We start from the raw sequence: 11,193 nt of genomic DNA, 5'->3' as shown, positions 1-11,193 counted from the left end.
ACAGAAGTGTGGTTTTCATAGTGTATGTGGCTTTCATGCTATCAGAATGTTGGAAACCTGTAGGTTGAACCCTTGCCATTAGGAGGCTATCTATAGTCTGTGTGCCCCATACTGATGAAAATAGGCTGTCCTCAGCACTCTAGAGAGTTCCAGGGCATATCTTGACCCCTCAGACCAACTGCTGCCATCTTTTCTCCAAGAAGCAATAACTTTTCTGATGCCTATCTGTGCCAGTAAGCTTTCCATTACTGTGATATAATACCCAGGAGAAATCAACCTAAGGGATGATGGGTTTGTTTGAACTTACACTTTCAGACACTTCCGGCCACGGCCACTTACTCTGCTGCTCCTGGGCCCATGTGGTACATCATTTGAGGAGTGTGTAGCAGAATAAAGTGGCCTGCCTCATGGTTGGGACAAGATATGTTCTTCAAAAGCACACACCTAGTGACATTTGTCCTCCATCCAAACCCACCTTTTGGTAGAGCATTTGGCTATGAATTTGCTCATCCGTGACGTCAGCACCAGCATGACCACATCAGCCCCTTAGAGTCCCAGTGGGGAGCCAGGCCTTCAGCAACCTGGAAAACCGTGATCCTAGCACTACAGATAAATGTCACCTGTGTGTGGAATTCAAAACAATGGAATCATACTGTGCATATTATGTGCCTGAATTCCTTTGTTTGGCTTGGTGTTTATGGATTTTGCTCTGTGTATGTCCACAGTAATATCTCATTGTGTTGATACATCACATTTACCTGTCTCTCCTTCTCATCTTCCTCTTCCTCCTCTTCTTCCTCCTCCTCTTCCTCTTCCTCCTCTTCCTCCTCCTCCTCCTCTTTCTCCTCCTTCTCTTTCTTACTTTTGATTTTTGGGGGTTTGTTTGCTTGTTTGTTTTTGAGACAAGGTTTCTCTGTGTGGACCTGACCGTCCTAGAATTCACTCTGTAGACCAGGCTGGCCTTGAACTCACAGAGATCTGCCTGTCTCTGCCTCACCTCTGCTAAAGTTAAAGGTGTGAGCCACCACCCCACAGCTTTCCTATCTGCCTCATTGACTGGCATGTGGTCATTCACCCTCTGGGTTAATTGTAAAAGAGGCAGAACATTCACATCTGTTACTCTTTGTGCAGATGTTTTGTTTCTCTGGGGCACGAAGGAAAAGGAACTGCTCACATACGAGATAAATGCATGTTTAACTTTGTAGGAAATGACTACAGTCCTTTGAACTTCGGGGAAATTTGTTCTTTTTTAATATATAATCTTGAATCAAGATTCTGATGACTGTTCCACACACTTAAAAAAGGTTATTCTGCTGCAATTAAATGCAGCTCTGTTGGTTGTGTTTTTGAAATTCACGGTTCTTCTTTTTTTGTCCCTTCTTTAGGAGAGACTGTCATTTTTTCCAACAGCGTGGTTCTTTGACTCTCTCTTACACGTTTTCAGTGCTGCCAGTGGGCACATGCACATCAGGACTCCAGAGTCTGGTTGACAGCTGACTGTTTAATCAGTAAAAAACACTAGCCGGTGCTGCTCACCTTGTATTTTCGGCCTGGTCTTCATGCTGTTGTTCAGCTTTCTTCTGCTAAGTGTTTGCAAGGTTTATCATGGAACTTCTACTTTTATGCGTCTTTATATCCAAAGTAGGTTCTTTGTGGATAGCATATGGCAGACCTTGCTTTTTTGTACAATCCAATAACCTTCACTTTAACATGTGGTGTTATGAATATATATTTAATGTAATAGTGACATTTGGGAAGTTGGGGTTGAGTCAGGCACCTGTGGTTTGTTTATTCTTCCCTGCTCCTTCTTAAGTACTCAGACACATCTTGTAGGATTCCACTGTAGGCGCATGCGCGCTCGCTCTCTCTCTTTCTCTCTCTCCTTCTTCTCCCTCTGTTCTTCACTTTCCTTCCCTCTATCTCTTTCATTTGATGATCCTGGGATCAAACCTAGGGCCTCATATATGCTAGGCAAGTGCTCTTCCGTTGAGCCACATCACCACCCTTTGTTCTAGAACATTCTGTTTGGAAACAGTGTCTTGATAAGTTGTCCAGGCTGGCTTTGAACTTGTGGTCCTCTTTCCTCAGTAGCTGGAATTACAGGCCTGTGCCACTGGACCTGGCTCACCTTAAGTTCTCTAATGATCTTTAAGTTATCCTTTTGCTGTGTTTACTTTGAAGGACAAATCTAGGGATAAAAGTAAGAGTAACATGACAAACCTCATATGCGCCCAGAGTAAGAAAGCAGGAATTAGGGGCTGGAGGAATTAGGCTCTTGCAGAGAATCCAAGTTTGGTTCCCAAAACCTGTATCAGGTGGATTATAACCTTCTGTAACTCTACCTTCAGGGGGCCTGATGCTTCTGGCTTCCACAGGCACCCAAATACATACATGCATGTATGCTGCATAGTACATACAAACACACGCGCGCGCGCACACACACACACACACACACACACACACACACACTGAAAACCCCAAATTTTTGAAAAAGAAAGCTAGAAAGGTTAGTATGTTTTGCTTGCCCACTCTTCATTGGTCTTGATGGTTTTCAGCTCCTTTCTGTTTTTTGGATATTGATTGGATAATTGATTTGGATATTGATTTTTGGATTATGGATAATGTTGCTGCTAAGGACATTCCTTCTAAACCCGTGTGTTTGAGGATGTGTTTGTATCTCTCTTGAGTAACTACCCCTAGCAACGCAATCATTGGGTTCTGCAGTAAGATTGTGTTTAATATTTAAAAACTAACTAACTTATCAATCTGCTCTCAGTGAGGCTTGGCCAGTGGTGTTCTCATTTACAAAGAACAACAAACTTTAAAGTAGTTACAGAGGAGGGAGACAGTCTTTCCCGTTATTCACAGATATTTTTGGTGCTCTCCATTTCTCCCTGGAGACCAACATCTTTTCTTCTTCATCCTGAACACCTCATTCTGCAATCTTGCTGCTTCCGACTGGGATCATTTTAGAGTGTCTTTATTTCAGATTGATTAATCACTGAGTGGAGTGTGTATGTGTGCACATGCTGGTCATATGCGGAGGTGAAAGGTACCTCATTCTGCAATCTTGCTGCTTCCGACTGGGATCATTTTAGAGTGTCTTTATTTCAGATTGATTAATCACTGAGTGGAGTGTGTATGTGTGCACATGCTGGTCATATGCGGAGGTGAAAGGTCAAGGTGCTGGTTTGAATAGAAACAGCCCCCATAGGCTCAGACAGTTGAATACTTGCTCGTTAGGGAGTAGCAGTTATTTGACGGGGATTAGGTGGTATATCATTGTTGGTGTAGGTGTAGCCTTGTTGGAGAAAGTTTGTCACTAGGGGTGGGCTTTGGGGCTTCAAATTCTTAAGCCAGGCCAAGTGTCTTTCTCTTCTTACTGCCTGCGTGTCCAGATGTAGAATTCTAGCTCCTTCTCCAACATCATGTCTGCCTGGATGCTGCCATGCTTCCTACCATAATGATAATGGACTAAACTTCTGAACCTGTAAGACAGCCCCACATAAATGTTTTTCCTTTATAAAAGTTGCTATAGTCATGATGTCTTTTCACAGCAATAGAAGCCCTAAGACACTTGAATCAGGTATGATAGCTATTCTTGGTTATCACCTTGACTACATCTGGAATTAACTAAAGGTCAAACAGTTGGGCATACCTATGAGAAGTTTTTTTCCTTGATTGGATCATACAAGGCCACAAGATCACCCTAAACCTGGGATGCACCTTCTGGTGGTAACCTATATAGGACGTGGAAAAAAGAAGAATTTGCCTTTTGCCTGCTTGTCCTCACTCGTGCTGGAAAGTTCTTTCCTTTACTGGTATTAGATCCTACTTCTTTAGGATTCTGATATATACTGAAGACCAGCTGAGACATCCAATCTTGTGACTGAAACAACTATAGGACTTTCCATTAGGAGACATTGTTAGACTAACCAGACTGGAGATACAGATCATACATATACATGGACATCATATACGTACACACACACATATATATGTATATTCATTTCTATTTCTCTAAAGAATTCTGACTAACATATCGTGCTTTGTCAATCATTTTCCACATTTTTTTTTTTTGAGGCAGGGTCTCACGCTGATTTTGGAGCATGTCAAATTAGCTAGACTGACTCCAGGGCACTGCCTAGCTCTGTCCCTCTAGCACTGCAGCTCCAGGTACACCAAAAAAACACCCATCTTTTTAACATGGCTGTTGTGGCTCCAGAGTCAGGTCCTCGTGCTCTATGGCAACCATTCTACCTACTGAGTATCTCCCTGGTAACCCACTTTTATTTTAAAACTGGATCTAAAATCCTAGGTGAGTAGTTTTGATTTCTATCAGCATTTAAAAGCTACCCTCCAGATGGGCCTGCTGGCATACACCTGTAATCCCAGCACTCTGGATGCTGAAGCAGGGGGATTGCAAGCTCCAGGCTAGACTATATTACATGAAGATCCTGTCTCAAAACAAAGTGCTTGCCTGGCAAGCTCAAGCCTGAGTCAATGCTCTGCCTCCCGGCTCCCCACAAAGCTACTTTCAATTGCTCATTGACTTTTATAGTTTCCAACTATCAATCAGCAGTCATTCTTACTACCTCATTCCTGTATGGCTTCTTAAATACACATTAAAGATGCAGCTACTTATTGTTGCTTTAAAAAAAATGTTAGTATAATGTGCCTTACTGTGGGTTTCATTGTGCCTATATGGTATTCTTCCTTCTGGGATTCCAAACTAGATGCTTGAAAACTGGCTAATGTCAAAACCAGGTGGCTAATGCTCACCCTGTACCCTACCCACCTCAGGCCCTGTCCTGGGCCGATCCCCGTCTTCCATCCGACCCATTCCCTTTATCCCAAGCTGAATTTGCTGCTCACCTGTCGTGTTTTCAGTTCCTGGACTTCAATTTTTATTTCTAGAATTGTCATTTTGTTATTTTTCAAGGTTTCCCTTGATAACCCTGAAAGACCACTTCCACACACCCACCATCTATTTTTGTCCTCAAAGTCTCCTCGTAAATATTCATATACAGAGAAGGCTTCATGTCTGCTCTCATTATCTGCATTTGCTCTTAGTCATGAGTCACATTTTCTAAGTTGGCTTCTGGGGTCTTCTCCTGTCTCCTTCCATTATATTTTTGAGAGTGTGTATGAAAAAATGCAATGGAAATAACACAGCTTCCCCTTTATTTTGTGCTCTGTTTGCTGTAGAGTCTGACCCTCCCACTGCCTGGTGGGCGGATGGAGAAGCTGGGTGCTGTGTTTCTCTTCATGTGTAGTTCAGCTGGAATTGAGAGCTGGAATGACCTGTAATCAGCTCCCCAGGCAGCCTCTGTCTCCTCTTGTCGGTATTGAGCTCCAGTTTCAGATGGGTTCTATTATTATATAAGGTCAGCCACTTCAGCAAGACAGTCAATATGAGAATGTGTGGGACCACCATGGCCTTCTTCATTTCCATCCATTTCTTCCATCTCTGCTTTCTAGGAGACTGTACGTAGGGTGGGTGGGAAGTTGAAGGACAGAACAACACTTCCTCCTGCATCAGAATATCTCTACTCTGCTGGCTTCATTGACTTCCTGTCTTCCAAACTCTAAATGTCCTGCCCACCGCACTCCACTCAAGGCTAAAGTGATTTCCGGTTGACCTTGCAAGGCAGCCCCTTCCTAGACCAGACACCTTTCCAACTCTGGCTTCCTTTTAGAACTTTGTTCACTGAGGCCTTTTGATTCTACTGCTTTGGATTAGTACATTGAAAGTATAGTTTGGGGACAAGATGACTCAGTATGTGAAAGTGCCCGCCATCAAGCCTGACAATTTTGGGTTCTATCCCTGGGACCCTGTGGGGCAGTGGGCTGTGAGAAGCAGCTGGGTGCTTGGTTGAGCACGAGCTTGGAACCCCAGACCATTATTGGACCGCAGGAGTTCGGCTTTGCTCCAGGACCCTGGTTCTTTTCATTAAGCTTCAGCCCTCCACAACCACTCCCACAGAGAGGTCTATGGCCATCAGTCATGAGGAACAGGCTTTAGGCCCTAGAGAGATTTACATACTAATGAGGTACCTGAAGGCCAGAAGGTGAAGCCACTTAAACATTCTTCCCCAGCCCCTCCCCCTCCCTCCCTCCCTCCCTATTTAACTCAGGTCTGCCTTGGGTTTCAGGGCGGTGCACATCCAGATTCAACCACCATCCGCCATGACATTAAACCCTGTAAAAACCCATGGACTTTTTCGTGTTATTGGGGCTGTGCTGTGAGGAACTGTGGAGCCACAACAGCCGTGTCTAACTTCTGCCTGGAGGAACCCTCAGAGTTTCCAGCCATGCTACAACGTTCCCGGAGACCCTACCTACAGCTGGTGTGCCATCATGGGGCTCAATCACCCACACAACCAAGCAAGTACAGTAACCTCTCTCCTGCGGGGTGCTGCCAGGGCCTCTTTCTTCTCCCCTCCCCCTCATTTCTCTTGGCTGTGGGCTAGCCAGTCGTGCTCCCACGTGCCCCCAGTCTCTGTCCTTCCGTGCGGCCTCTCTGCGGTCTGAGAGCCCGAGGGCTAGGGACCGACTGGTGGACAGAACTAGAAAGGTGGACAGGGCACACTCGTGATAACCATATGATCGATTGGTCATAATTCCCCATACCCTACAAAGAAAGCTCATAATAGATAAGGATGCTATGAAAAACGATGGGGAATGTGGGGAAGAAATGTCAGTAAAATACTCAAGGAGAACTTCTCAAGGAAAGATGTGGCTCTTAAGGCTGATAGGACCTGAGAAAGGTTTGTCAAAGGCAGTGAAGGCAGGTTCCCACCACGGCACATCAGTGGAGACGCTAGGGACTAGATGTAGGAAGGCTGTGAACCTCCAAAGAGTTAAAGATAGCCTCAGGGCATCTTCAAGCTTCTCAGCAGCAGCCTTAGGAGTGACGACATGACTGAAAAAAAAATAGCTGTAGACATTTAAAATATCAAAAAAATTTACCTCCAGTTGCCTTTTTAAAACAAACAAACAAAAAACCACAAAACAAAAAAACTACTGGAGAATGCCCCCCAACTCCAGTGAGAGAGTGAACCATAAAAATATATATGGATCAAGGAAATAGGACATGCAGCTAAGGGCTGGCAAAGCCTCCTCATACCATGAGACCATCTGCTTACAAGTCCAGGCTGGCAGGTCTCAAGAAGATGTCTTTTAAGATGGCGACCTAGGGAAAGGCTGATGTGAATGGAAATACCAAGACTGGTTTGGGCAAACCGGGAAAGTTTGAGGCTAGAAAATGAGAGGTCCACGAGCAGAGAAGTACCGCCAACAAAAATAAAATAAACAGTGGTCACCACAGCAAAGGCCGATCATCATTCCCAAGTCATGGAAGAGAGGACAGAAGAAGGGGGGTCAGAGGGAAGCGAAGGAGAGGTCCCTAACTGAGACCTGCAGCTCCTGCAGGCACAGCCTGAAATGGAAACTGTCATCATCTGAGCATGCGTGACAACGAACCCGGGGTCAGAGTAGACAGCACCGGCGCAGGCTGGAAACTGGAGTACTATGTCAGCACTGGGGGAGATGATAAAAACTGAAAATTAAAAAACGGGTTGCAAGAGTTGGAGAAGCCAGAATAAAGCTTGAATCTCAAGTTTTCCTAGGGCAGATATGATTCCAACAGGGTCATTGAAGGCATCTGTGTGGGGCAGCTGGGTGAGGGTGTCTGTGTAGGGATTCTCAGGGCTGTTTTGCAACTGTTAAATCATTGAAACCAAGTCTGCAGCCATTTCACATTTAAAAGTTACATAAAGAGCACTTGCCTAGCAGGCAGGGGCCCTTGTTTTGAGCTTCAGTACTGCCCAAATGTATCAGCGACTATTCAGGGCCAGGAAGCAGCCCAGCACGAGCATGAAGACTCAGACTGAATCCCAGCACCCATGTTAAAAGCTGGGTGTGGCTGTGGGAATGGAGACAGGAGGATGGCTGGAATTTACTGGTTGTCTGCCTTGTTCCAGGTTCAGTCTTAAGGGAATAATAGATATTATTATATTATTGGAGCATGGTAAAGTGAGACACTCTATCCTCCTCTGGATCCACATATGTATGGATGGGAGCTGACACTTGTGTACACACACACACCATAAACAACACAACAAACAAATCATAGTAAGAGAATATACCATCCCCAAAGCTACACCTTGCACAAGGAAGCATTATAATGGTCACCTGTACCCAGGTCCTGAGCACAGTGTCTAGAGTTTTGGTTTGGTTAAACCTCCTGGGACAGTTAACACAGCCATTAGTTCATCTTCAGTAAGAATCTGAGTCAAGGAGCACACAGTAGGCTTTCCCAGGCAGCCCTGCCCTGGGAACCTCTGCAAAGGTTCAGGCTGCTGCCCCTGAGACAGGGTCATCTCCAGGGCTGAGGGAGCAGGTGCCCAGGCAGAACTGTGCTTCTCTACACCTGCATAACTGTGGTAGAGAACACAAAAGATAAACCATAAACACACCACAGCTGTTAGCTTCTTAAAAGGAAATAAACGCCTGCCAATCACTGTCAGCAGAGGAAGCCAGCCTTCATCATGTCCTGGCAGAGCGGCATCTGGGCAGAGCCCAACCCACTCTGTTGGCAGCCACCCCAGAGGCTCGCAGGACTCATCAGCTCTCAGCTCTGGCCTGGCCCTCGGGAAGAAGAGCAGGAAGCACACCAGGGTCATGAAGCTGAGCTGAGCCTGCCAGATCTTCCCCTTCAGTTGGAGTAGAGCTGGTGAACAAATGGGGAAAGGAAGAAAGAAAAAAGGAGAAGATAGTGAATTCGGGATCACACTAATCTGAACTTAAATACTAGTGACCCCAGACTGACTTCAAATTGTGTGGCTTGGAGCGGGGAACACCCTCGAATTTCCCAGGCCTCATTGTCTTCCTGTCAGCACAGATGTTCAATCTGTGGGTTGAAAGTCAAACACCTCAGCTGAGTGCGGTGTCCCATGCCTTTAAATCCTAGCACCCAGGAGACAGAAACAGGCAGATCCCTGAGTTCAAGCCCAGCCTGGTTTATAGAACAACTTCCAGGTCAACTAGAGAGACACAGAGAAATCCTGTCTCAAAATAAGGAAAAACAAAAACAAAGAAAGAGAGAGAAAAAAAAGAAAAGAAAGAGAAAAAAGGAAAGAGAGGAAGGAAGGAAGGAAGGAAGGAAGGAAGGAAGGAAGGAAGGATGGAAGGAAGGAGAAAGACAGGCAGGTGAAAACCTCCACACAAAATGGTCCCTTGCCATTTTGTATAATGATAGTAATGGCCCAGAGAGGTTAAGAAGTTTGTCTCAGATGCTGACAGGCAGCAGCCAGGATAAAAACGCCTTAGTGTGGGTTTGAACCATGACTGGAGAGCCACTTGGCCAATGTTACATGGCTCTATAGCTCAGGAGGGGATAGATGGGAGATGGTCCACAGAGCCCTACACGAATGGGCACAAGAGGAGGAAGGAGATAGCGTTGTATTCCTGACACTGGGGAAACCTCGTGGAAGCAGGTGTCAAGCCTGCAGCTGCAGGAAGCCATCCAGCCATGGAGTCATCACTGAGACATGGTTGCCTTTCTTCACTGTGTGACGTCGAACTTCTCTCAGAGCCAAAACTTCCAGGCAGAGCTTTAGAAGGGACGTTTGAACTTGGATGTCTGTGAAAAACATTGTGAATTATGTAAGTCCCAGCGGTGGATGGAGTAGGAGAGAGCAGAGCCTGCTAGCTGGAAATCTCAGGCCTAGCTTTCTGACACACTGAAGGCTGACCAGCAGGCTAGGGAAACAACCCAGCGGGGAGAGTGCTTGTGTAGTATAGGAAGCCCTGGGTCGCATCCCCAACAAACATAGCATAAACTGGTGCAAACCTTTAATCCCAGCACTTGGGAGGTGACTTGGGACACCCAAGATTTCAAGGCGACCTTCCACCACCTAGAGAGTCTGAGTCCCAGTGGGTTTTCTTTGAAGCATCTCCTGTATCTTTCAACCAGATGTTTGATATGCCCTAGGGGAAAGGTGGCTTTTGTGAATGGCTCATATTGTGACCCTTCAGTGAATACTCTCCCACCTGCCCCCAATTCCTTATATTCCAGAGCTATAATATCCTGTAAGATAGAGACCTGTTGTGGTCATGGATTAACCCTACTTATCAGGAAAGGGATGACCAAGTCCAATTTCAAGGGGAGTTGACAACAGATTCAAACTCCAAAATTCTTCCCCAACACCTCTCCCCCCCTCTCTCCTTCTCCCTCTCCCTCTCTCCCTCTCCCTCTCCCTCTCCCTCTCCCTCTCCCTCTCCCTCTCCCTCTCCCTCTCCCTCTCCCTCTCCCTCTCCCTCTCCCTCTCCCTCTCCCTCTCCCTCCCCCTCTCCCTCTCGGCCTGCCTCTGTCTCCTGAGTGCTGGGACTAAAGGCATGACTACCACCATCTGGCTCCTAACACATATTTTAAGCCTAAGAAATCAGTGAGAATATGTGAGGCCACAGAGGAAGGAGATTCAGAGTGGGCAGTGATGTCCGTAACACCAGGGAAGGATGGTGACTATGCCAAGAAGGAATGCACAGAGTTGCTTGGCTCTGAGGTCGGGGTTTGCTGTCTACAATGTCCCTGCATGAACTCAGGAGGGGACTGCATTGCTTTTTTGTTGCTGGAAAAAAAAAAAAAAAAAACACTATAACCCAACTTGTAGAAAAAAAGAGTTTTCGTTGGCTTACAGTTTCAAAGGATTAAAATCCATAATGTTAGGGCAGAGGCAGAAGGCAGCAGGCAGCAGGGAGCAAGCAGTAGCTCACAACTTGAACCACAGCATGAAGGGGGGAGGAAGGGAGGGAGGGAGGGGGAGAGATGAGATGAGATGAGATGAGATGAGATGAGAGAGAGAGAGAGAGAGAGAGAGAGAGAGAGAGATAGAACAGAGAACAAAGGTAGCTTACACTAGGTTACCTAGAAGTGGGGAACTCTAGTTTAGGCTGGTTAAGTCTGATTCCCTGTGGTATTCTCTCCAGTGGTTACTTGAAGGTAACCACTGGCTCAACAGGAGGCCACTGACACAGGACTTCCTCCTTCACTGGTTTTGCACCCACTCACATGCTTGTTCCTTCAGAGACCTTCCTCATAGCTGTCTGCTTAGATGCAAACAGGCAAACAGGCAGATGGCACAGCATCAAGAAAACAATGACTCTTGAGTCCCATAGGCTGGTAAAGAG

Source organism: Arvicanthis niloticus, chromosome 2 (genome assembly GCF_011762505.2).
Source record: "Arvicanthis niloticus isolate mArvNil1 chromosome 2, mArvNil1.pat.X, whole genome shotgun sequence".
Taxonomy (NCBI): domain Eukaryota; kingdom Metazoa; phylum Chordata; class Mammalia; order Rodentia; family Muridae; genus Arvicanthis; species Arvicanthis niloticus.
Note: the sequence above shows the minus strand (reverse complement) of the source record.